Here is a 24,917-nt window from a genome sequence, read left to right on the forward strand (position 1 = left end):
ATCTATGTAAAAATTGCAATTTTCACTCTGCAACATCGGGTGCACACTGTGGGGTTAACATGCACACTACATCCCCTACATGAAAGCCTTGTGGGGAGTCATTTCTAGAATTAGGTTATTTCTGGGGGATTTCCACTGTTTTGGTCCCACAAAATGCGACATGGCGCCCAGAAACCAATCCAGCAACATCTGTACTCCAAAAGCCAAATGGCGCTCCTTCCCTTCTGAGCCCTACCGTTTGCCCAAACAGCAGTTTATGACCACAAATAGGGTATTACCGTACTCGGGAGAAGTTGCTTTACAAATGTTGTTGTTTTTTTTCTCCTTTATTCCTTATGGAAATTATTATTTTTTTTAGCTAAAATTACTTCTTATTAGAAAAAAATAACTATTTTTTATTTTCACTGCCAAATTCGAATAAAATGTTTGAAACACCTGTTGGGTCAAGATGCTCCCAACAACCCTAGATGAACTCCATGTGGGGTGTCGTTTCCGAAATGGGCTCTTTGAAAAATGAGGCTCTGTTGGGAAGGTCACAAGTGCCTGCAGCGGGAAGGGGTTAAAAAAGCACAACATTGTGGTATTTTATCCTGGAAGTATACTTCAGATAATTATGCAGCAATTAAACTACTAAGTAGCATATGAGAATGCTATAAAAGTAATAATAATTACAGTGCTATATTTCCATAATTCTTTGTAATCACTTTTATTGTTATTTTGTCTAAGAGAAATAACCTTTGGTGTACACTTTCTCTCAAGTAATTGTAGATCACAACGGAGACGTTAAAGTTCTATTTCTGCTAACACATCTTCTGTTGATAGGGGAATTAAGCCTGATTTTTCATGAGCTAGAAAGAAACTCTGCAGTAGTCACGATTCATTTTCCCTTGGCAAAATTAAAATTCCAAGGTTAGCAGAAGACAAGACTAAAGTTAGATGTATAAAAAATAGATGTGGTGGTTTAGATCAGCTTTATTTGGTGTAAATATTTAGAAATGACCTGAAATTGAAAAATATTTATGTCGATATTAGACCACAGTGCAGTTTCAGTGCAGGCTTTACACCTTTTTTTTAGCCTTCTTTTTTATATATTGCTAATACTGGGATTGGATCCAAAAAAGAGGAATGTACAAAAATGTCCATTCCTGCTTTTGGATAAAAACACAAAAATACATGCATTAAACTGTGCTGGGTGATCAAGTTCTAATAGTTTAGGTTTACTTAGGAGTTCCAGTTTTCTCTGTTTATTAGAAATTTATTAGCATTTCTATCAATTTCTCAATATACTTGCACTACAGAATGGTGCTTTTAATCACTTAAGGGCCTGGTCCTTAACCCCTTTGGGACACAGCTATTTTGGGCCTTAAATAGGCACTGTTCTTTCATCAAACTTTGCATATATCAATAGTATAAACGAATGTAAGAAACTTGTTAAAAAAAAACCTTCTTTCTCCACTAATCATGCTCATTTTGTCTTTACACCTCCCTCCTAACTGTTTATTCACTCTGATTTTACTGCTTTTTCCATCTTCTCAAGACTCGACGAACTATCAGCTCACTGAAGGATGAGGTCACAGCTGCCCATAAAGGTCTATCGAGAGGTGAGGGGAAGAAGGAAGAAGAAGCCGAGCGAGAGATAGCCAGAGAAACACAGAAACACTGCTGCAACTTCCTAGTATGTGTTTTATGTGACCCCAGTGCTGGATTCACAGCTACATTGCTCATTACTTCTGTAAAATCTCCTCCATGTTGCGGCTGAGGGTGTGCTACAAAGAAACAGGAGAACAGGATGTTCTCTTTCCTACGTGTGCAGTGTACGGCAGACATGATAGCAGCTAAGCTCCACCCACTAGCTCAGGGAAAACTAATAATAAGATACAGAGCCTGCAGTGGAAAAAAACGCTTAAAAATGCCATATACAAGTCATAAAATGGCAAGAAAAAAAGTGTTATTCCTCATGTACACACATATGACAGCTTATTCTTAAAAATCATCTGAAACAACTGGTATGCTGTAACCCCTTCCCGCCGCAGCCATTTTTCAGATTTTCATTTTAATTTTTTCCTTCCCAACTTCCAAAAGCCATAACGCTTTAATTTTTCCCTCGATATAGTCCTATGAGGGCTTGATTTTTGCGGGATGAGTTGTAGTTTTTCGTAGCACCATTTATTGTACGATATAATGTACTAAGAAACAGGGGAAAAAATATTTGTTGGATAGAAAATGAAGAAAAACGATTCCTCCATTGTTTTTTTGCGCTTTGTTCTTATGAAATACACCGTGCAATTAAAACAACTTTATTCAGTGGGTCAATACGATTACGGCGATACCTTAACATATAGTAAATATAGCAGTAATGCCATTTCAAATACTAAAAAAATTCAATGTTTTCATAGATCTTAGGGTCTGCAGGGTACTGCTGCTAATTTGTTGCTTATGCTTGCATGTTGCAATCACTGCAAATTAACACTTGCATATTCATTTCAATTTGATAGGGGATGCTGATTAATACTAGGTATTATGGTTGCAACAACTGGACCCCCCATTGTTTGAAGGCTATGTACACCTTTTTTCGTTGTTGTGTTTTTTACAAAAGTGTATATCCGTGTGTTTGGTGCAACTTTTTAATTACTCTTATTACAAAATATTTGTACTTTTTGAGATACAGCTGCTTTGTATTTCTATATACAGAGCAGCTGTATCTCGCATTGATACCTGAATTCGTCAGGTCAGCAGGACTGACGGGTTCAGTGACAGCGGGTCTTGCGTGTGTCTGACACGCAGGAGACACCTGTTATCGATCACATCTAAGTTATGAACGTAGATGGGATCGGTAACAGCTCGATCCTGCATGTCAGAGACACGAAGGACCCACTGACACTGAATCAGTCAGTGCGGCTGATCTGATGGATACAGGTTTCAGCGCTAGATACAGCTGCTCTGTATACATGATACAAAGCAGCTATATCTTAAAAAGTATTTTTTTTTAAATAACAAGAAATTAGAAAGTTGCACAAAACACATTAAAAAAAAACAAAAAAAACAAAAATGTTTTCAAAGATGTACATAGCCTTTAACTGGATAAAATTTAGAACACCACGTAACATGCTGACAGGGCCGGCCTTAGGATAGATGGTGCCCCATGCAAAATTATCTTTCGGCGCCCCAAACCATCATAAAAAAATGCCCCATAAAAATTTATAATGTCCCCCAAAGTATAATGCCCCTTCAGTGCCCCCATACATATATGGGGGGACTAATATATTACAACCCCTTCAAGGACACAGTATTTTGTCCTCTAATTGTGCCCACACAGTATTATGCCCCCTAAGTGCCACACACAGTATATTGCTCCCTGTATTGCCCCTACACAGTATAATATCTGCTTAGTGGGCTCCACACGCAGCCCCCCCTTGTAGATAGTGCCCCCTTTAGATTGTGCCATACAGCCTCCCTGTAGACCGTGCCATAATCCCCCACCTCCTAATTGTAGACAGTACCATACAGCCCCCACCTCCCCATGTAGACAGTGCCATACAGCCCCCCACCTCCACCTTGCAGACAGAGCCCCCCAAACAATTTTTTTTTTACTCACTTAGGCCCCATTCCCAAAAGAACTGAGCTGCTCCACAACACTGACAACGGCCGACGACTTGAGTAGGCGGGCGTGATCCTGTAGCCTAGTACAGAGTTTCCCAACCTTTTCGGACTTGAGGCACCTCTGGAAAAAACAGCCACCCACTCACAGTAAAACAACCATCAGCCCGCCACTCACAGTAAAACGACCATCAGCCCGCCACTCACAGTAAAATGACCATAAGCCCGCCACCCTCACTGAAATGACCATCAGCCTGTAACTCCCTGAAGGTGCGGGATCACCTTGTGACCGGGGATTCCGCTACTGGACGGGGCACTTGATGTCTCTGTCCATGTATGGACAGTGACATCAGGGGCAACTCCTGAAGCGGAATTCCCATCCACAGCGTTGCCGACGCTCTGACCGGGGATTCCACTCCAGGAGAACCCCTGACATCTTTGTCCATTTATGGACCGTGACATCAGGGACTTCTCCTTGAGTGGAATCCACGGTCACAGCGTCGGCAATGCTGTGGACAGGGATTCCGCTTCAGGAGTTGCCCCTGATGTCACTGTCCATATTTGGACAGAGACATCAAGCGCTCCGTCCAGGAGCGGATTCTCCGGTCACACGGGGATTCCGCTCCTTCAAGGAGCTACAGTGGTGCTAGTAGATAGCAGAGCAGGGAGATACCTTCCTGCTCTGCTATTGTGTTCAATAGTATTTGCATCCTAAGTACGCAGATACTATTGAATTTTGCATTGCTACAACTGTAGCAGTCATAGCGGCTGCTACATTGGATACTGCCCGCCACGTCTGGCGCCACCTGCCGCACCAGCCTCCATCCGTGCTGAAGCCACAGCCACCGTCTGGACTATTTCAGGTACCCAAGCATTACTGTCTGCCATTGACTTTCGCATAGACTGTGACCTGGTCAGCTGCCTCCCCGCTACGGCGGAGCGGCCTAGTGGGTCCACATACCCAGTGTCCGTGACAGTAACTAAACATTCAACAAACTTCTCACGTGTCATAGTGACATGTCAGAAGTTTGGAGTAGTGGGGGTCCGAGTACTGAGACCCCCACCATTCGCTAAAACGAAGCGGCAAAAGTGCTCTTGTGAGTGCTGAGCCGCTTCGTTTCTGTTTGGCTTTTTCCAAAAAGCCGAATGTAGCGCTGTATGGGCTCATAGACTTTCTATTGAGTCCGTACACCGCTACATCAATTTCCGAAAAAAGCCAAACAGAAACTAAGCGGCTCAGCACTCACACGAGTGCTTCTGCCACTTCGTTTTAGCGATTGGGGGGTCTCAGTACTCGGACCTCCACCAATCAAAACTTCTGACATGTCACTATAACATGTCAAAAGTTTGTTGAACGTTTAGTTACCCTTTAAGGTTTTCATGCTATAAAGGTGCTTTGTAAAACCTCATATATTTAGACATGTCCAGGAGATGAGGAAAAAGATTGGCACTGCTATACCTCTGGGAACACTATAGGTCCCAACACCGTACACAGATCACAGTTCTCAAGTGGGTTCAATTAAATCCACAACAGGTGGTGCTCAGTGGTTAGTAAGGGAAGCAATAGTAAAATAATGTAGATAGAGAAAATACACAGCACTTACCATTCAGTCAGGTTATTCGTATTTTGTACAGGCAAAAACAAATTAGGGCAGCATGGATGTGGAGCACAAGCCTACGGCCGTTTTGCATGTACCCATGCTTTGTCAAGGCCTTGGCGTTATCACAGACCACGTCCCCTTATATACACACAAGAAAACTTTAATATAATGTACAAAAGGTATAACAATTATTAAAAACAATTCAATCGTTGCGTATGGCCTGTACTTGGCACAGCAAATTTACAGCGTTGCATTCAAAACATCATTACACTGACTGGATACTATCCTCAAACAAATATATACAGATCGTGGTAATGCATATGACTAAGCCCGAGGTCCTGAGCATCTTGAACAGATTGTCACAGGACATGTACCATTAATTGTTGTGCCCGCGGTTGCTGACCGCCGGCAAGGTGTACTCATCCACGGGACACTGAAGGCTTGCCGGTGTCTCCCTCCCAGTAGACACCAACACAGGCGGCTGCACTCTGCTACTCCTGCCTCTAGGGAGCGTGCACCTTAAAGGGTCAGTGTGCACACCAACATATTGTTCCCCAGCCTTACACCCTAGACTATATAAAGGGCTCTGCCCTTCCACTTCTTGCCTGAGCAGTGTTGTTGTCTCCCCATGTTAGTTAAGCAAATAGTCTCTTTGTTGTATCCTGTTCCCAGTATTCCCGTATCCTGCTCCCCGTATCCTGTATCCAGTAACTATGTTTGTTCCTGAGCTAAGTGTACTGTTGGAGTCCTGTTGGAGTCATCTGCCAAGTCCGTTGTCATCAGCTATGTCTGGTGTTCTCTGCCATGTCCTGTGTCATCTGCCACGTCTTGTGTCATCTGCCAGGTCAGGTGTTATCTGGCATGTACTGTGTCATCTGCCACATCCTGTATCATCTGCCACATTCAGTGTCATCTGCCACGCCAAGCATCAGCCGCCATTACAAGCATCATCGGTACCACTAATCATCTGTGCCAAGGCATCTACTACATCTCGTGTCTGTTTGGACTTTCATACAGGTATTCTTGTGCTTAGACTTTCCATTGACTGTTTTTTGGTCAGCTGCCACTTCGCTACGGCGGAGCGGCCTAGTGTGTCCACATACCCTGGAATCGTGACAGTACGCTCAAGACATGGATCCCGCTGGTCAACCTATGAGTACCGTCCACATGATGCAAGCAGACATGTGTGACCTCTGGGCATGCCAGGTTCAACTACTACAGGGGTAAACTCAGTAATTGACTGTTTGCATCGTCCTTCTGTTCCTTCTCTGGCTGTAACTGTTACTCCATTACCTGCTATCCCTCCTACCCTCAAACAAGGAGAGTGAGCTGTAGGGGAGTACGCCATCTCCTTTCGTACGCAGATAGCGGAGCTGGCGTGGAATACTTGATGAGGCCTTGGTGGCTACTTTCTGGCAAGGACTGTCTCCACACATCAAGGATGAGCTTGCTGCTCATGACCTCCCATCCTCCCTCGATGCTCTTATCCTGTTGGCAACCCGAATCGACATGAGGGTCCAGGAACGTGCTCAGGAGGCCAACCGGAGAGACGGTCCTATAGACTGGCGCCCGAGTTCCAGTGACCCCTTCTGTTTTCTTCAATTGTTCCACCTGAGGAACCCATGCTGGTGGACCGACTCAAATTGTTCGATCTGGAGAAACAGCGCAGACACTCTTCAGGTCGGTGTCTGTATTGTGGCCACAAAGGCTGTTTTGTGCGTCAATGTCCTCAGAAACCAGGAAATCTCCAGCACCTAGGGTTGATTGGAGAGACAACTCTAGGTGAATGTACCCCTGCTACGAAGTTCTCTAACAAACTGTCTATTCCTGTATCGATCGTCACCAGTGAAGGATCGCAAGGTGTGCATGCTTACTTGGATTTCTGAGCGGCTGCAAATTTTATCCAGCACGACTTAGTTGATTGTCTTCACTTGGCCTCAGTTCCTCTGCAGAAACCTCTGGCGGTTGCCTCTGTAGATGGACAGCCTCTGCCTGACCCTATCCTGTCTATCACCAAACTTCTGAGACTACAGATAGGAGTTCTTCATTCAGAGCTGAAAGCTTTCTATGTCTTGTCCAAAGCTATCAACCCCATCTTTCTAGTATTGCCATGGCTTAACAACATTCTCCAGTCCTTGATTGGAATTCCGGAGAGGTCCTCCAGTGGGGCCCTCAATATCTGCACCGCTGCCTGCCTCAGGTTCGTCCCGTTCTTTCTCCTCTGCCCCAGTCACTCTCTGGATTGCCTCCACAGTATGCCAGCTATTCTGATGTCTTCAGTAAGAAGGAGGCAGAGGTCCTTCCGCCTCATCGTCCTACAGCGTTGTTCCTGAAGCCTCACTGGGGGACATGGACGGGTCTACCCACTTTCCCTGCCTGAAACCCAGGCCATGCCGGAGTATGTCAAGGAAAACCTGTTGAGAGGATAATCAGGGAGTCTACTTCACCAGTCGGTGCTGGATTCTTCTTCGTGGAGAAAAGGGATGGGTCACTCTGAGCGTGCATTGATTACCGTGGATTGAACCAAGTCACAGTAAAAAATAAGAACCAATTGCCGCTTATCTCTGAGCTCTTCGACAGGATTCATGAAGCTAAAGTGTTCACTAAGTTGGATCAATGCGGGGCCTATAACTTGATTAGTTTACGCAAGGGTGACGAATTGAAAACCGCATTTAACACCCGGGACAGTCACTACGAGTATCCTGTCATGCCTTTTGGACTGTGTAATGCTCCAGCGGTGTTCCAGGAGTTTGTGAACAACATCTTCCGCGATCTTCTGTATGTCTGACTGGTGGTATATCTGGACGACATCTTGATCTACTCACCCGATCTCACGATGCATCGGAAGCATGTATGCCAAGTCTTGTTGTGGCTAAGGGGGATTAAAATATATGTGAAACTGGAGAAGTGCGTATTTGAAAAGAAGTCCTCGCCCTTCCTGGGTTATATTGTCTCCGATCATGGTCTTCAAATGGACCCGGAAAAAGTGAAGGCCGCTTTGGGGTGGCCACGTCCTCAGGGTCTCCAAGCTATACAAAGTGAGATAAGTTTAGATAGCACCAGGTAATCTTGAGGGTGGGTGCATAAATAAGGGCCCAACCCACTGTAGACTGTAGAAAGTATTACGCACACCAATAGGAGTAGATTTGCAAGTAAAAATATCTTTAATTTCTCATACCAGGGTGCAACATTTTGGTCCAAACATAGACCTTCCTCAAGCACCAGAAATACATGATAATACATACATATATATTATTTCCATATAATACATAGTATGTGATGAATATGAATGTGATGAATATTCCAGTATATACACAGTAAACTACGATACTTACAACAGTGACGTAAATCCACCCTTTCCTCTCTATATTACATCCACAGCATGTTCCCTCTTTCAACATGGCGTAGCCCCGCTGACCCCACTTCTGGCGCACGTGTGACACACCTATCACGCATGCCGCCGTCAGGTCTGACACGAAAGTGCACCACGTGACCTTAACCAGAAGCATCTAGGAGTCCTTATATCAAGGAGCGCTGCATGATAACGCCAGGGCCCTCATTAGCGGTTATCCACTCTTCCTTGTGCCGTTACGTCAACTCACCAGTATAAAGAAGGTAAGTACATTTAGACCATCATATATCCATATGGTAATAAATTGCATTATGATGAGATACTCCACGTAATACACCGCATTCCAAATTATTATGCAAATGTTATTTTTCGCTGATTTTCCTAAATAGTCGATGCAAATGACAGTCAGTATAATCTTCAAGCCATCAACCGTTGGAGTATAATGCAAATTTTATTGATTATGAATTAATAATAATTAAATGTTTATGACACTTAAATCCAATGTGCATAATAATTTGGAACATGGTGTATATGTTTAAACAGATAGCAATTATGCTACTTATACCTGGATCTCTCCCTCTGACTATAGATTGGACTTCATTTGACCTTAATAATACTTATCCAATAGCACGCCACAATACTGTTCCATGCATCAACTGTATGAACCTCAACTATATGCACCTAGAGCGGTTGGTAGAATGCGCATATGTATAGGAATACTATACAACTTTATCTGCTACACTTGAAGATACACATTGTGACCGACAGTAGTCTCCTAGATTTATTCAATTATATACGATACATGATATTATTGGCTCAAACTTGTGATTCCATGTATCCATTTTTTCCTATGCTGCATGATTGCCTGTTGTTACGGCCGCGGTCACGGACCGCAACCTCCACTTACCTTCCATCCACAGACCTCTCTCTTCCAGTGCGCGCATATGTAAATAATTAATTAATTATGCTACAGATCACTTTAAATTATAAAAAGGGCCCTGCCCTTTCGTTCCTTGCCTGAGCGTTGTTGTAGTCTTCCCATGACTGTATCGCAGATGGTCCCTTAGTGTTATCGTGTTCCCAGTGTTCCCGTGCCCTGCCACCTGTACCCTGTATCCCGTGCTGTGCTTTGTTCCTGAGCCCGTCCAGTGTTGGAGTCGTGTCCTGCTGCATCCAATGTCGTCCTCCAAGTCTGGCGCAACCTGCTGCACCTGCTGTCATCTACCACGTCTGGTGCAACCTGCTGTTATCCGGCTTGTTTGGCACAACCTGCTGCACCTACTGTTGTCTGCCAAGTCTGGCGCAACCTTCTGTACCTAGTGCCATCCACCACGTCTGGCACAACCTGCCACATCGAGCCCCATCCGTGCTAAAGCCTCTGCCATTGTCTGGACTATCTCAGATACTTTTGTGCTACAAACTCATTGTATAGACTTGTGCATTGACTGTGACTTGGCCGGCTCCCTCTCCGCTACGGCGGAGCGGCCTACTGGGTCCACATATTCCTAGATCGTGACACCTGTATTCTTTATCCAACCCTGTATATGTGTTTATGCTTTATGATACATAATGACTAACTGTTTTTATTCATCACATACTATGAATTATATGAAAATAATATATATGTATTTATTTTCATGTATTTCTAGTGCTTGAGGAAGGTCTATATTTGGACCGAAACGCTGCAACCGGGTATGAGAAATTTAAGATATTTTACTTGCAAATCTAGTCCTGTTAGTGTGCGTAATACTTTCTATAGTCGGGCTATACAAAGATTTCTGGGATTTTCTCATTTCTATCCACAGTTCATCCCAAATTTCTCGTCTCTTACCGCTCCCATCTCAGCTCTTACCAGAAAGGGAGTGAACGCTAAGGACTGGACTCCTGAGGCAGTCAGCATTCTCCAACCTCAAGAGAACTTTTACGTCAGCTTCTGTTCTTCGTCATCCAGATGCTACCCAGCAATTTTCCTCGGAGGTTGATGCCTCTTCGATTGGTGCTGGAGCACTCCTGTTTCAAACAAAATTCTAAGGGTAAGGCAGTATCTAGCACATTCTTCTCCAAACTCTTCTCTCCTGCTGAGCGCAACTGCTCTATTGGGGATCGAGAATTGCTTGCTGTAAAGTTGCCCTTAGAAGAATGGAGACACATGCTTCTACACTGACCACAAAATCGTACATATCTGCATTCTGCACAGCGACTGAATACTCGTTAAGCTAGATGGTCGCCGTTCTTTACCATATTTAGTTTTCTTCTTCATTTCCGCCCTGCGGACAAAAACAGTAAGGCCGATGCCTTGTCTCGATCATTTGAAACTGACGACTCAGAAGAGAAACCGCAACATATTATTGATCCTTCTAGGATTATTGCCTTAACTCCTCTGCAGATCAAGGACATTCCTCCTGTAAAGATTTTTGTCCGTCCTGCTGACAGGAAAATAATTCTCCACTGGGGGCATAATTCCAAACTGCCCGGGCATTCTGGTGTCCGCAAGACTCTGGAATTTATTGCTCATCATTATTGGTGGCCCTCGCTACCTAGGGATGTCTTGGACATTGTTTTATCCTGTGCTAATTGTGCCTACACAAGTCCTCTCATTCTAAACCTGCTAGTTTTGCTCCAACCTCTGCCAGTGCCTGATGCTCCCTGGCAACACATTGCTGTGGACTTTATCACTGACCTTCCTCCTTCTGCTGGATGTACTACGATCTGGGTAGTAGTGGATCGTTTCTCCAAAATGGCACATTTTATTCCTTTAACGGGCCTCCCCGCAGCTCCTCGTCTGGCAGATCTGTTCGTCCAACACATCTTTTGTCTACATGGACTACCTCTTCATATTGTTTCTGACCGGGGTGTACAGTTCACGTCTAAATTCTGGAGAGCCCTGTGTAATCTTTTGGATGTGAAGCTGGACTTCTCTTCTGCCTATCACCCACAGTCTTACTTTCAATTGGAGAGGATCAACCAAATATTTGAGGATTATCTCTGCCACTATGTCTCTGTCCAACATGATAATTGGGTACAGCTCCTGCCTTGGGCAGAATTCTCATACAATAACCATACAAGTGAGTCTCCTGCTTCCTCTCCGTTCTATATTGTGTACAGTCAATACCCACAAGTTCCTCTTCTTGTGCCAACTATGTCTCAAGCAATGGCGGATTATAATATGGGCGTTTCGGGCGGTCGCCCGGGGCCCGAGGCTTCCAGGGGGCCCATCGCAGCCCGAACCGCACACTATCTTAAAAAACTATGCAGCGCTGCTAGCTGCCGCGCTGCCCGCTTCCAACTGAATCTGCGTCTGCAGGACGCAGATTCAGTTGGGTTGAATGCTGGAGCCTCGCTCCAGCATTCACTCTGCCGTGAGCGGCTCGGTGCAGGCAGGCGCGATGTAGTGACGTCATCGCGCCTGCCTGCACGGAGTCACTCACAGCACAGTGCAGAGGAGGAGAAGCATCGCATCCCCCACCGTCGTGGGAATCGGGATAGGTAAGCAATTATGTTTTTTTTATTTATTAGGTACGTACATATGGGGCATTATGCTGTGTCAGCTATGGGGCATTATGCTGTGTCAGCTATGGGGCATTATACTGTGTCAGCTATGGGGCATTATGCTGTGTCAGCTATGGGGCATTATACTGTGTCAGCTATGGGGCATTATACTGTGTCAGCTATGGGGCATTATGCTGTGTCAGCTATGGGGCATTATGCTGTGTCAGCTATGGGGCATTATGCTGTGTCAGCTATGGGGGCATTATACTGTGTCAGCTATGGGGCATTATACTGTGTCAGCTGTGGGGCATTATACTGTGTCAGCTATGGGTCATTATGCTGTGTCAGCTATGGTGCATTATGCTGTGTCAGCTATGGGGCATTATACTGTGTCAGCTATGGGGCATTATGCTGTGTCAGTTATGGGGCATTATGCTGCTTCAGCTATGGGGAATTATGCTGTGTCAGCTATAGGGCATTATGCTGTGTCAGCTATGGGGCATTATGCTGTGTCAGCTATGGGGCATTATGCTGTGTCAGCTATGGGGCATTATGCTGTGTCAGCTATGGGGCATTATGCTGTGTCAGCTATGGGGCATTATACTGTGTCAGCTATGGGGCATTATGCTGTGTCAGCTATGGGGCATTATACTGTGTCAGCTATGGGGGCATTATACTGTGTCAGCTATGGGGCATTATGCTGTGTCGGCTATGGGGCATTATGCTGTGTCGCAGCTATAGGGGAATTTTACTGTGTCAGCTATGGGGGCATTATGCTGTGTCAGCTATGGGGCATTATGCTGTGTCAGCTTTGGGGCATTATACTGTGTCAGCTATGGGGGCATTATACTGTGTCAGCTATGGGGCATTATGCTGTGTCGGCTATGGGGCATTATGCTGTGTCGCAGCTATGGGGCATTATACTGTGTCAGCTATGGGGCATTATGCTGTGTCAGCTATGGGGCATTATACTGTGTCAGCTATGGGGCATTATGCTGTGTCAGCTATGGGGCATTATGCTGTGTCAGCTATGGGGCATTATGCTGTGTCAGCTATGGGGCATTATGCTGTGTCAGCTATGGGGCATTATGCTGTGTCAGCTATGGGTCATTATACTGTGTCAGCTATGGGTCATTATGCTGTGTCAGCTATGGGGCATTATGCTGTGTCAGCTATGGGGCATTATACTGTGTCAGCTGTGGGGCATTATGCGGTGTCAGCTATGGGGCATTATGCTGTGTCAGCTATGGGGCATTATGCTGTGTCAGCTATGGGGCATTATACTGTGTCAGCTATGGGGCATTATGCTGTGTCAGCTATGGGGCATTATACTGTGTCAGCTATGGGGGCATTATACTGTGTCAGCTATGAGGCATTATGCTGTGTCGGCTATGGGGCATTATGCTGTGTCGCAGCTTTGGGGCATTATACTGTGTCAGCTATGGGGGCATTATACTGTGTCAGCTATGGGGCATTATGCTGTGTCGGCTATGGGGCATTGTGCTGTGTCGCAGCTATGGGGCATTATACTGTGTCAGCTATGGGGCATTATGCGGTGTCAGCTATGGGGCATTATGCTGTGTCAGCTATGGGGCATTATGCTGTGTCAGCTATGGGGCATTATACTGTGTCAGCTATGGGGCATTATGCTGTCTCAGCTATGGGGCATTATACTGTGTCAGCTATGGGGGCATTATACTGTGTCAGCTATGAGGCATTATGCTGTGTCGGCTATGGGGCATTATGCTGTGTCGCAGCTATGGGGCGTTATACTGTGTCAGCTATGGGGGCATTATGCTGTGTCAGCTATGGGGCATTATGCTGTGTCAGCTATGGGGCATTATACTGTGTCAGCTATGGGGCATTATGCTGTGTCAGCTATGGGGCATTATGCTGTGTCAGCTATGGGGCATTATGCTGTGTCAGCTATGGGGCATTATGCTGTGTCAGCTATGGGGCATTATGCTGTGTCAGCTATGGGGCATTATGCTGTGTCAGCTATGGGGCATTATGCTGTGTCAGCTATGGGGCATTATACTGTGTCATCTATGGGGCATTATACTGTGTCAGCTATGGGGCATTATGCTGTGTCAGCTATGGGGCATTATGCTGTGTCAGCTATGGGGCATTATACTGTGTCAGCTATGGGGGCATTATACTGTGTCAGCTATGAGGCATTATGCTGTGTCGGCTATGGGGCATTATGCTGTGTCGCAGCTATGGGGCGTTATACTGTGTCAGCTATGGGGGCATTATGCTGTGTCAGCTATGGGGCATTATGCTGTGTCAGCTATGGGGCATTATACTGTGTCAGCTATGGGGCATTATGCTGTGTCAGCTATGGGACATTATGCTGTGTCAGCTATGGGGCATTATGCTGTGTCAGCTATGGGGCATTATGCTGTGTCAGCTATGGGGCATTATGCTGTGTCAGCTATGGGGCATTATGCTGTGTCAGCTATGGGGCATTATGCTGTGTCAGCTATGGGGCATTATACTATATCATCTATGGGGCATTATACTGTGTCAGCTATGGGGCATTATGCTGTGTCAGCTATGGGGCATTATACTGTGTCAGCTATGGGGGCATTATACTGTGTCAGCTATGAGGCATTATGCTGTGTCGGCTATGGGGCATTATGCTGTGTCGCAGCTATGGGGCGTTATACTGTGTCAGCTATGGGGGCATTATGCTTTGTCAGCTATGGGGCATTATGCTGTGTCAGCTATGGGGCATTATACTGTGTCAGCTATGGGGCATTATGCTGTGTCAGCTATGGGGCATTATGCTGTGTCAGCTATGGGGCATTATGCTGTGTCAGCTATGGGGCATTATGCTGTGTCAGCTATGGGGCATTATGCTGTGTCAGCTATGGGGCATTATGCTGTGTCAGCTATGGGGCATTATGCTGTGTCAGCTATGGGGCATTATGCTATGTCAGCTATGGGGCATTATGCTGTGTCAGCTATGGGGCATTATGCTGTGTCAGCTATGGGGCATTATGCTGTGTCAGCTATGGGGCATTATACTGTGTCAGCTATGGGGCATTATACTGTGTCAGCTATGGGGCATTATGCTGTGTCATCTATGGGGCATTATACTGTGTCAGCTATGGGGGCATTATACTGTGTCAGCTATGGGGCATTATGCTGTGTCAGCTATGGGGCATTATGCTGTGTCAGCTATGGGGCATTATACTGTGTCAGCTATGGGGCATTATGCTGTTTCAGCTATGGGGCATTATGCTGTGTCAGCTATGGGGCATTATACTGTGTCAGCTATGGGGCATTATACTGTCAGCTATGGGGCATTATGCTATGTCCTCTATGGGGCATTATACTGTGTCGGCTATGGGGCATTATACTGTGTCGGCTATGGGGCATTATACTGTGTCGGCTATGGGGCATTATGCTGTGTCAGCTATGGCGCATTATACTGTGTCAGCTATGGGGCATTATACTGTGTCCTCTATGGGGCATTATACTGTGTCAGCTATGGGGCATTATACTGTGTCGCAGCTATGGGGGCATTATACTGTGTCGCAGCTATGGGGGCAATATACTGTGTCGCAGCTATGGAGACATTATACTGTGTCAGCTATGGGGCATTATACTGTGTCAGCTATGGGGCATTATACTGTGTCAGCTATGGGGCATTATACTGTGTCGCAGCTATGGGGCATTAAACTGTGTCGCAGCTATGGGGCATTATACTGTGTCGCAGCTATGGGGCATTATACTGTGTCAACTATGGGGCATTATACTGTGTCGCAGCTATGGGGGCATTATACTGTGTCGCAGCTATGGGGGCAATATACTGTGTCGCAGCTATGGAGGCATTATACTGTGTAGCAGCTATGGAGGCATTATACTGTGTCGCAGCTATGGGGGCATTATACTGTGTCGCGGCTATGGGGGCATTATACTGTGTCGCAGCTATGGGGGCATTATACTGTGTCGCAGCTATGGGGGCATTATACTGTGGGGGCAGCTATGGGTGGCAATATACTGTGGGGGCAGCTATGGGTGGCAATATACTATGGGGGCAGCTACGGGGGACATTATACTGAGAAATTACAAGAGCTGCAGGTCCAAGGGGGGAGATGCTGTGTAGCACAATATACAAGGGGGGATTGTTGTATAGCACTATATAGAAGGGAGCGCTGTGTATCACTATATCTAAGGGGGTTTGCTGTGTAGCACTATATACAAGAGGGGGAGGGCTATGTGACGCTATTTACAGAGGGGGAGGACTGTGTAGCGCTATTTACAGGGGGCTGTGTGTGGTGCTATCTACAGTATTTGACACAATTATATTCAGGGGCGCAGTCTATGGTGCTATAATATTTAGGGGCACAGTGTTTGTACTATTTTATTCAGGGGCGCAGTGTTTGATGCTATTATATTTAGGGGCACAGTGTGTGGCACCATGATAATATTATCTTTGTGTCTAGGTGTGGAAATGTTGGAAAAGTGAGGAGCCAAAGACATCTGAGTGGCAAATTCTGCAGAAATGGGTCATGGCCGGGAAAAGTCGTCATGAAGTCTGGACTGGATGGAGAAGAGGAAAAAAACTACATCGTCACCTGTGAGTCACTAGATTTATAGACAATCTGTCATCTCTACTGACATGTTTATTATAGGAAATCCTTGTATTTCACAAAGTCTTTGTGCAGTCCAGGACTGATAGACAAATAAGTCTTACTATTCCCCTTGTCAGGAGAATGTGTCCCTACACGGCGCGATACTGTCAGCGATGGTTGGAGACTGTCAGTATGTGGGGACACAGCCTTTTGACAAGGGGAGTAGTAACACCCATTTGTTAATGTCTGGACAAAAAGGAAGTGTTAACAATAGTTACAGGGCGGCGGTGGAGAAGGGGGGCCCAACTATGGGTAACAGCCCAGGGCCCATGGTCTACTTAATCCGCCACTGGTCTCAAGTACCTGCAGCCAATTCTTCATTCAGGACTTTTCTTCACATCTGGCAGCAGACCAAGTCCGCGTTCAGGCAGTGGATTGCATGAACGCATATGCCAATAAGAAGAGAAGGGTTCCTCCTCAGTTTCTCCCCGGAGTCAAGGTCTGGCTTTCTTCAAAATACATTAGTCTGAAAATCCCTTCCCACAAATTTGCTCCCTGGTTCCTCGGCCCCTTCGAAGTGTTACAACAGATAAATCCAGTGTCCTATAAGCTTCGACTGCCTCCTACTCGCAAAATCCTCAACTCGTTTCATGTGTCCCTCCTAAAGCTTGTGGTCCTAAACCGCTACAGTAAATCTCCTAGTTCTGCAGTTGCTCCCAGCGGTTCTTCTGATGTCTTTGAGGTGAAGGAGATCCTGGACTACAAGAGAGTAAGATGAAAGACTTTCTATCTGGTGGAGTGGAAAGGGTTTGGTTCTGAGGAGAGGTCTTGGGAGCCAGAAGAGAACCTTAATGCCCCTACCCTCATTAAAAGATTCCTCTCAGACTCTGGCCCCAAAAAGAGGGGGTGTAAGGGGGGATACTGTAACGACTGCAGTCGCGGACTGCTGCCTTCCCTCACCGCCCGATGGCCGTGACCGCAGACCTCTGTCTTCTTGCCGGCGTCTCCCTCCCTGGAGACGCCAGCACACATGGCCGTACTGCTCTGCAGTGTGCGCTAGGGTGTGCGCGCACGCTCATCCCCAGCCTTAAAGGGCCAGTGCGCGCACATGTAAAAAGTTCCCTAGCCAATCCCCATATCATCCTGGACTATAGAATGGGCTCTGCCCCTCCACTCCTTGCCTGAGCATTGTTGTAGTCTTCCCATGTTTGTTAAGCAAATGATCCCTAAGTTGTATCCTGTGCCCAGTGTTCCCGTATCCTGCTTCCCGTATCCTGTATCCAGTAACTGTGTTTGTTCCTCTGCTAAAGTCTAGTGTTGGAGTCGCATTGGAGTTTTGCCAAGTCCTGTGTCATCTGCCACGTCCGCGGTCATCTGCCACTTCCTGTGTCATCTGCCACGTCCAGTGTCATCTGCCACGCCAAGCATCAGCTGCCACGCCAAGCATCATCGGTGCCACTAATCATTTGTGCCAAGGCATCTGCTACATCTTGTGTCTGTCTGGACTTTTATACAGGTACTCTTGTGCTTAGACTTTACATCGACTGTTGTTTGGTCAGCTGCCACTCCGCTACGGCAGAGCAGCCAAGTGGGTCCACATACCCCTGGAACCGTGACAGGCCCTATCTACAGGCGGCACTGTATCGCACTGTCTACAGGGGGCACAGTGTGTGTTACTCTCCGCAGGTGACACTTTCTTCAGGGGCACAGCATGCGGCACTATTTTTTAGCAGGAACTGTTTGTTTAAACGCTTTATTTTCATGGGGCACAGCCTATGTAACTATTTTCAGGGGGCACGGCGTGTGGCGGTATTTTAATTGGTCTCTGTGTGTGTGACACAATTGTATTATGGGGGGCACAGTGTGTGACCCAATTTTATTCAGGAGGCACAGTGTGTGTGGCACAATTTGTCTAATCTTTCTAGGACATCAAAATAACTTACCCCGGCCCTTGACATACCTTCCTGTCCATAGCGATTTTCTGCATTCCTATCTATTTATTTCTTATTTATTTATTTTATTCATTTATATAACGTCAACTTATTCCGCAGCACAACTACATGTGCAACATAGCATTAGTTGGGAGAGAGCACAAATGCTTCCCTGAGGGGTTTTCAGAGTTTCTGTATTGGCTAGATCACAATTACAATCCAAGTGCTGACTTTCTAATTAGGACTTTGCTACGCAACGACAAATCATGGGATTATCATATCTGCAATATGACTTCAATGTTTCCTTTTTACATGACTCGTTCGCGGCCAAATCTCACTGTGTAGACTTACAGTAGGCCCTAAACAGCCATATTAAGGTTGAGCGTAGCACAGAGCCGTACTAGGGCACTCATATTTCCTTTTGTACTTCCAATGGGTTCTTCTGTAGCTCCGTATGCCTCCAATTTTATACACAGGTTTTTGTTCTCTAAGATTCCACATGAATCTGACAGAAAAAATATTGGCATACTTCATTCCATGCATTATGGATGTGTCTTCGACAAGCGACATAGGAAGGAACTCCATACGGAGGCACACAGATTTGGTTTTGGATCTCCCCTGTGTATGATCACAGCTGTTCGGTAAATATTGAGCAAGTCACTTGCAACAGAATTCAAGAACCTCAAACATGAGTTTTACATGATAGATATGCCCAAAAGTGTATAATTAGACATGAGGCCGTCTAAGGCATCGTTCTGACTTAGACAAAGTTTGTATCGTATTCTGTAGCTGTTTAGGCACAAATCCAGATAGTTTCAAAGGCTTATAGCCATTTATTCACAGCTGTAAACACACAAAATAATTATTAATACAACCTCTGACTGTTGTCGTCCCCCCAGCAGAACACTTTTTCTTGTTCTTGCATTTTCCCCCTCTTGTTTTGCATGCTTTATCTTGACACTGCAAGATGTGCCAAGTTGTAACAAGCTTCTGTAGCAGGGAAAGGAAATGTATTTTACAAGCAGAAATTCACATGACCAATTCAGGACATGTATTTGCATATACTCAAATAGTGGTCACCCATAAATAAAGAGATGAAGTTGTAAGAAAAAAAACATCTCCAGAATCCGCTCTTTTCTTACGGAGGAAACTGCCAAAACTCTCATTGTTGCTCTGATTCACTCTCGTCTTGACTACTGTAACTCATTACTAGTCGGTCTTCCCCTCACTAAACTCTCCCCTCTCCAATCTATCCTCAATGCAGCAGCCAGGCTCATCTTTATGACCAACCGCTACACCAACGCCTCTAATCTGTGCCAGTCACTGCACTGGTTGCCCATCCCCTTCCGAATAAAATTCAAACTTATTACTCTCACCCACAAAGCTCTCCACAGTGCTGCACCTCCTTACATCTCCTCCCTCATCTCTGTCTACCACCCTAGTCGGGCTCTACGTTCTGCCAACGACCTTAGATTAAAATCCTCCATAATCCGAACCTCCCACTACCGTCTCCAGGATTTCTCTCGTGCTGCACCCGTCCTCTGGAATGTGCTACCCCAGACAATCAGATTAATTCCCAATGTCCACAGTTTTATGGTTCAATCTTTTTTATTAAAGTTTTTCATATATAACAAGCATGACATTACACTTATTAATTCCATAAGCATAGTATTGCAAATTTCTGTCATACATAGCTTCAAAAATATATTCGTCAACCAGACGCATTGAAAAACATATAAAACAACACATATACATACATTTCTTCCACGAAGTTGATTTTAAAATGTCTTATTTAGCTTATATTTATGTTCAATTTGCATATATTTTTAACATTCTTGTCTCAGGTTGATTTCAGTCAGCTCTTCTTTCTTAATACCATTTGGTCCTCCTAATCCAAGCCTCCCAATCACACTTCATTTCACTTGGGGTTGTTAGTTCTTATAGTTGGGGTTAAGTCTCCATGCCTCCCATACCTTCGAAAAGGACTGGGGAGCCGATGACCCATATGCCACTATCTTCTCATATAAGTATGTATTATTTATTTCCACTATTACTTCTTCAATTGAAGGAATGAAACTGGATTTCCAGTATCTGGACAGAATGATTTTAGCTATAACTAATATTTTGCAAATTAGAACTCTGAATCTCGGATGGACAACCCCAAGCTCCATGAATAGCAAGGCCAGTTGAGGCGATCCCCTGACAGATGTTCCTATAATATCAGATATTAGATTAAATATCGATCCCCAGTACCCTCCAATATTTGGACATTCCCATAAAATATGCAGTAAAGTACCTTTTTGACCACACCCCCTCCAACACCGGTTCGAGGATGTTGTATACATTTTACTTAACCGTTCTGGAGTATAATACCATCTTAATATTGTTTTCATTGCTGATTCATAATGTGAGCTACAGTTTAGAGATTTGTTAATCCAATTTAACGCCTTGGCCCACTCCTCATTCTCAAAGGTAATACCTATATCTCGTTCCCATTCCCGATATGGGTATGTCTTGACAAACGTATTTTTTCCCTCGATAAGAGAATATATACGTTTTAGCCCTTTTTTCCGCTGTGAAAATATCTGAAAGATAAATGTATTACCCCTAATCTCCTCCTGACTTTGAGTTGTTATGAAATGTTTAATTTGTATATATTTATATCTATCTGTCTCTGTAAGGGCATATGTACCAGATAATCTTTCAAAAGGCAAAATTTGGGAATTTACACATATTTTGGAGATATCCGAAATACCTTTTTGGATCCATGCTGTCATATTTAAATTTGGAATCGCCGCTTCCAATAACTCCATGGGGTATGAATATCTATCTAATACAGTGTTCGGTACTGAAAGTTCGTGAAATCTTGACCAAATATGTAGAGAGGTTTTAATTAATGGAGATGTTTTTGAAGAAATGGGTATCTTCCAGTATTCTGCCATCATCATCAATCTCAAGTTAAACGGTTGAACTCCGTGGTTTTCAATTTGTACCCAATGTTTGTGTGTGTCTAGTCGCCACCATGATACCAGCGGGGAAATTAGAGAAGCTATATAGTAGTGGTATATGTCTGGTATGCCAATCCCTCCCGATTTCCTTTCTTTTGTTAATAATGTGTATGAAGTCCTAGGTTTACCCCCAGCCCAAGTGAATTTTGAGATAATCTTTTGTATAGAAACAAAAAATGACTTAGGTATTGAGATAGGGAGGGTGCGGAAGAGGTATAGAAGCTTAGGAAGTAGCATCATTTTAAACGCTGCTATCCGTCCTATCCATGAAATCTCAAATTTGGTAATTCTCTGAGTTTCAAGTTGAATAGTGTTTAACATTGGTATATAATTGTGTTTGTATAGATCCTTATAAGATGAGGTCAATACTACCCCTAAGTAATCTATACCCTCTGTTTGCCAGTCAAAAGAGAATCGACTTTTCATGAATGAAAGCGAATGTCCAGAAATATTTATGGGAAGAACCTGTGACTTGGAGGTATTCAATTTGTAGTGTGAAATGTACCCAAATTTTGTGATAATTTCTACTGCCGCTTCCAGAGATTCCTCTGGATCTGATAGTGTGAGGATCACATCATCTGCGTATAATGAAACGGTATGCTCCCGGTCTCCTATTTTTACCCCTTTAACCAATGGATCTTCTCTTAGTGCCTGAGCCAGTGGCTCTATTGATAAGACAAATATTAGGGGGGAGAGTGGACATCCCTGCCTGGTCCCATTAGAAATAGAGAACGCATCGGATAAAGTTCCATTTGTAAAAACTCTTGCTGATGGGGCCGAATATAATGCCATAATGGCTGTCAATATGTTCCCACTAAAACCCATTTGTTTAAGAACCGAGAACGCATATATCCAATTAATGCGGTCGAATGCTTTTTCAGCGTCCAATGAGACCAGCACTGAGGGTATGCCCGTCGTCTCCAAATACTGTAATATATTGATAATACGTCTGGTATTGTCTGGGGCTTGTCTGTTTTTAACAAATCCGACTTGGTCAGGGTTCACCAGATTAGGTATCAGAGGAGCTAATCGAACAGCCAACAATTTTGCATAAATTTTCAAATCCGAATTGAGTAATGATATAGGTCTAAAATTTTGTGGAACATCTGAAGGTTTTCCTGGTTTGGGCAATGTTACAATTAGAGCCTCCTGGTTTTCCCTGGGAAATGACCCCGATTCCATAGCTTTCTCAAACATCCCTTTCATGTATGGAACAAGAATATCTTGAAATGTTTTGTAGTAGTCATTTGCCAGGCCATCTGGTCCCGGTGATTTAAATGCAGGAAGGGAAGTGATAATTTTAGAGATCTCCTCCCTCGTCACAGGAGAATTCAACATAACTAATTGATCTTCGGTTAGTTTGCTCAGTTTTAGCTTAGACAAAAATTGTTGGATATCTGTTTCTAATATCGGGAAAGAAAAAGGGTCCGATCGCAGGTCATAAAGCATACCATAATAGTCTTTAAATCTATTAGCAATTTCTAAAGGGCTATATAACTTTCCATTCTCCATTTTATTTTTCAAGTAAGGAATTCTATTTTTAGTATGTTGTATTTTAATTCGGGAAGCCAGGAGTTTAGTCGCTTTATCATTCTGGGAGTAATATTTGGCTTTCACCTTTTTTAAATTATGTTGATAGCGAAAAAGGAGAGAAGTGCGGAGTTTCTGTCTAAGATTTGCTAGGGCAGCTACTTGTGCTACTGTTTGTTGGGCTTTATTAAGAACTTCCAGTTGTTTGATTTCTTCAAGAAGCTTAGATATCTGCTCATTCCGTATTTTTTTGTCTCTATGTCCCAACTTAATAAATGTTCCCCTTATAAAAGCTTTATGGGCGTTCCATAAGATGTATGGATCACTTACTGAGTCGACATTTGTTTCAAAGTATTCTTTCAGGTCTGCTTCAAAAACAGGTCTATATTTCAAGTGATTTAAAATATATGAGTTACTCCTCCAAATATATGTCTGCTTGGAATTGTACGTCTCCTCCACCGACAGTGTAATGGCGGCGTGGTCCGACCACGTAATAGTTTCAATTGTGGACGCCTGAGAGACTACTAAACTTTCTTTGTCTACTACGAACATATCTATTCTTGAATATGTTTTGTGTGCTGCTGAGAAGAATGAATAGTCTCGTTCTGTAGTATGATGCGTTCTCCACACATCATACAACTCCCTCTGCCACAGTACTCTGCCCAGGGACGGCGCATTTCCTCTGGCAGAGGAGGTTGCATCCACCGCAGGATCTGATACGGTATTAAAATCTCCACATATGATAAGTCTCCCTTGTTTGATGTTATTCACCTTTCTCAATATTTTATGAACAAAACTTATTTGGCCTTTATTTGGAGCATATATAGACGCTATTGTGTATATCACACTATTAATGGAGCAGACCAGTATAACAAATCTACCCATTGGATCTACAACCTCGGTAATACCTTGGAAAGCTAGTGAATCTCTCATAGCAATAAGTACCCCTCTAGATTTGGAATGGTAGTGTGCCTGAAATACATGTCTGAAATTTGGATGTTTCATCCGAAATGCATCCTTCTGGACAAGATGCGTCTCTTGCGCACATATGATATCACATGATAAACTCTTAGCTTCCGCCCATAAGGATGCCCTTTTTTGTGGACTGTTCAGCCCTTTTACATTTAAGGAAAGAATTTTAAGTACCATTAGGAAACACAACAAGCTTGATATATTTTGGATATGTACCTGTCATCAGATGTTCTGTCACATAGCGATATGCCCTCAGCATACTTAAATATGTTGTCAGACTTTGTGGAAAAACATACAAACAATAAAACCGTATAACCATGAGTAAACATGACTTTGTGAGTAATGCCCTTGTGGGCAGACAAACAAAAAGGTCTAGCATATCAGCTAACCTCAAACTTTCGGGTTTAGAGAACATTGTCCCTGAGTACCGAGTCTACAGGAAATAGCCGCTCGGTTCACCCGAGATCTCTCTTCGTATCTTCAGATCTTATCCCTTCTCCGCTGTTTAACGGACTGCCATCCATCTGATATCGGTCTCAGACCTTGTCGTTGTGTCGACTCCGTCAACGTTGCTTGTAGATTCCATTTGCGTAATAAGGCCAACCCTTCTTCCATATTCCTAACAATGTGGACTTCGTTTTTATTGGATATAATCAGCCGCACTGGAAAGCCCCACTTATATACAATCTTGTTTTCTCTCAAAACTGCAGTGATCGGATTCAGTTGTCGACGAAGCTGAAGCGTTGCCGCTGATAGATCCGTGAATAACATTATCTTCTGGTATGGCTCTGGTAAGTTTCCTAACTTTCTTGTTGCCGCCATTAGATTCTCTTTGGTCTGGTAAAAATGGATAC

This window comes from Rhinoderma darwinii, chromosome 7 (genome assembly GCF_050947455.1).
Source record: "Rhinoderma darwinii isolate aRhiDar2 chromosome 7, aRhiDar2.hap1, whole genome shotgun sequence".
Classification (NCBI taxonomy): Eukaryota; Metazoa; Chordata; class Amphibia; order Anura; family Rhinodermatidae; genus Rhinoderma; species Rhinoderma darwinii.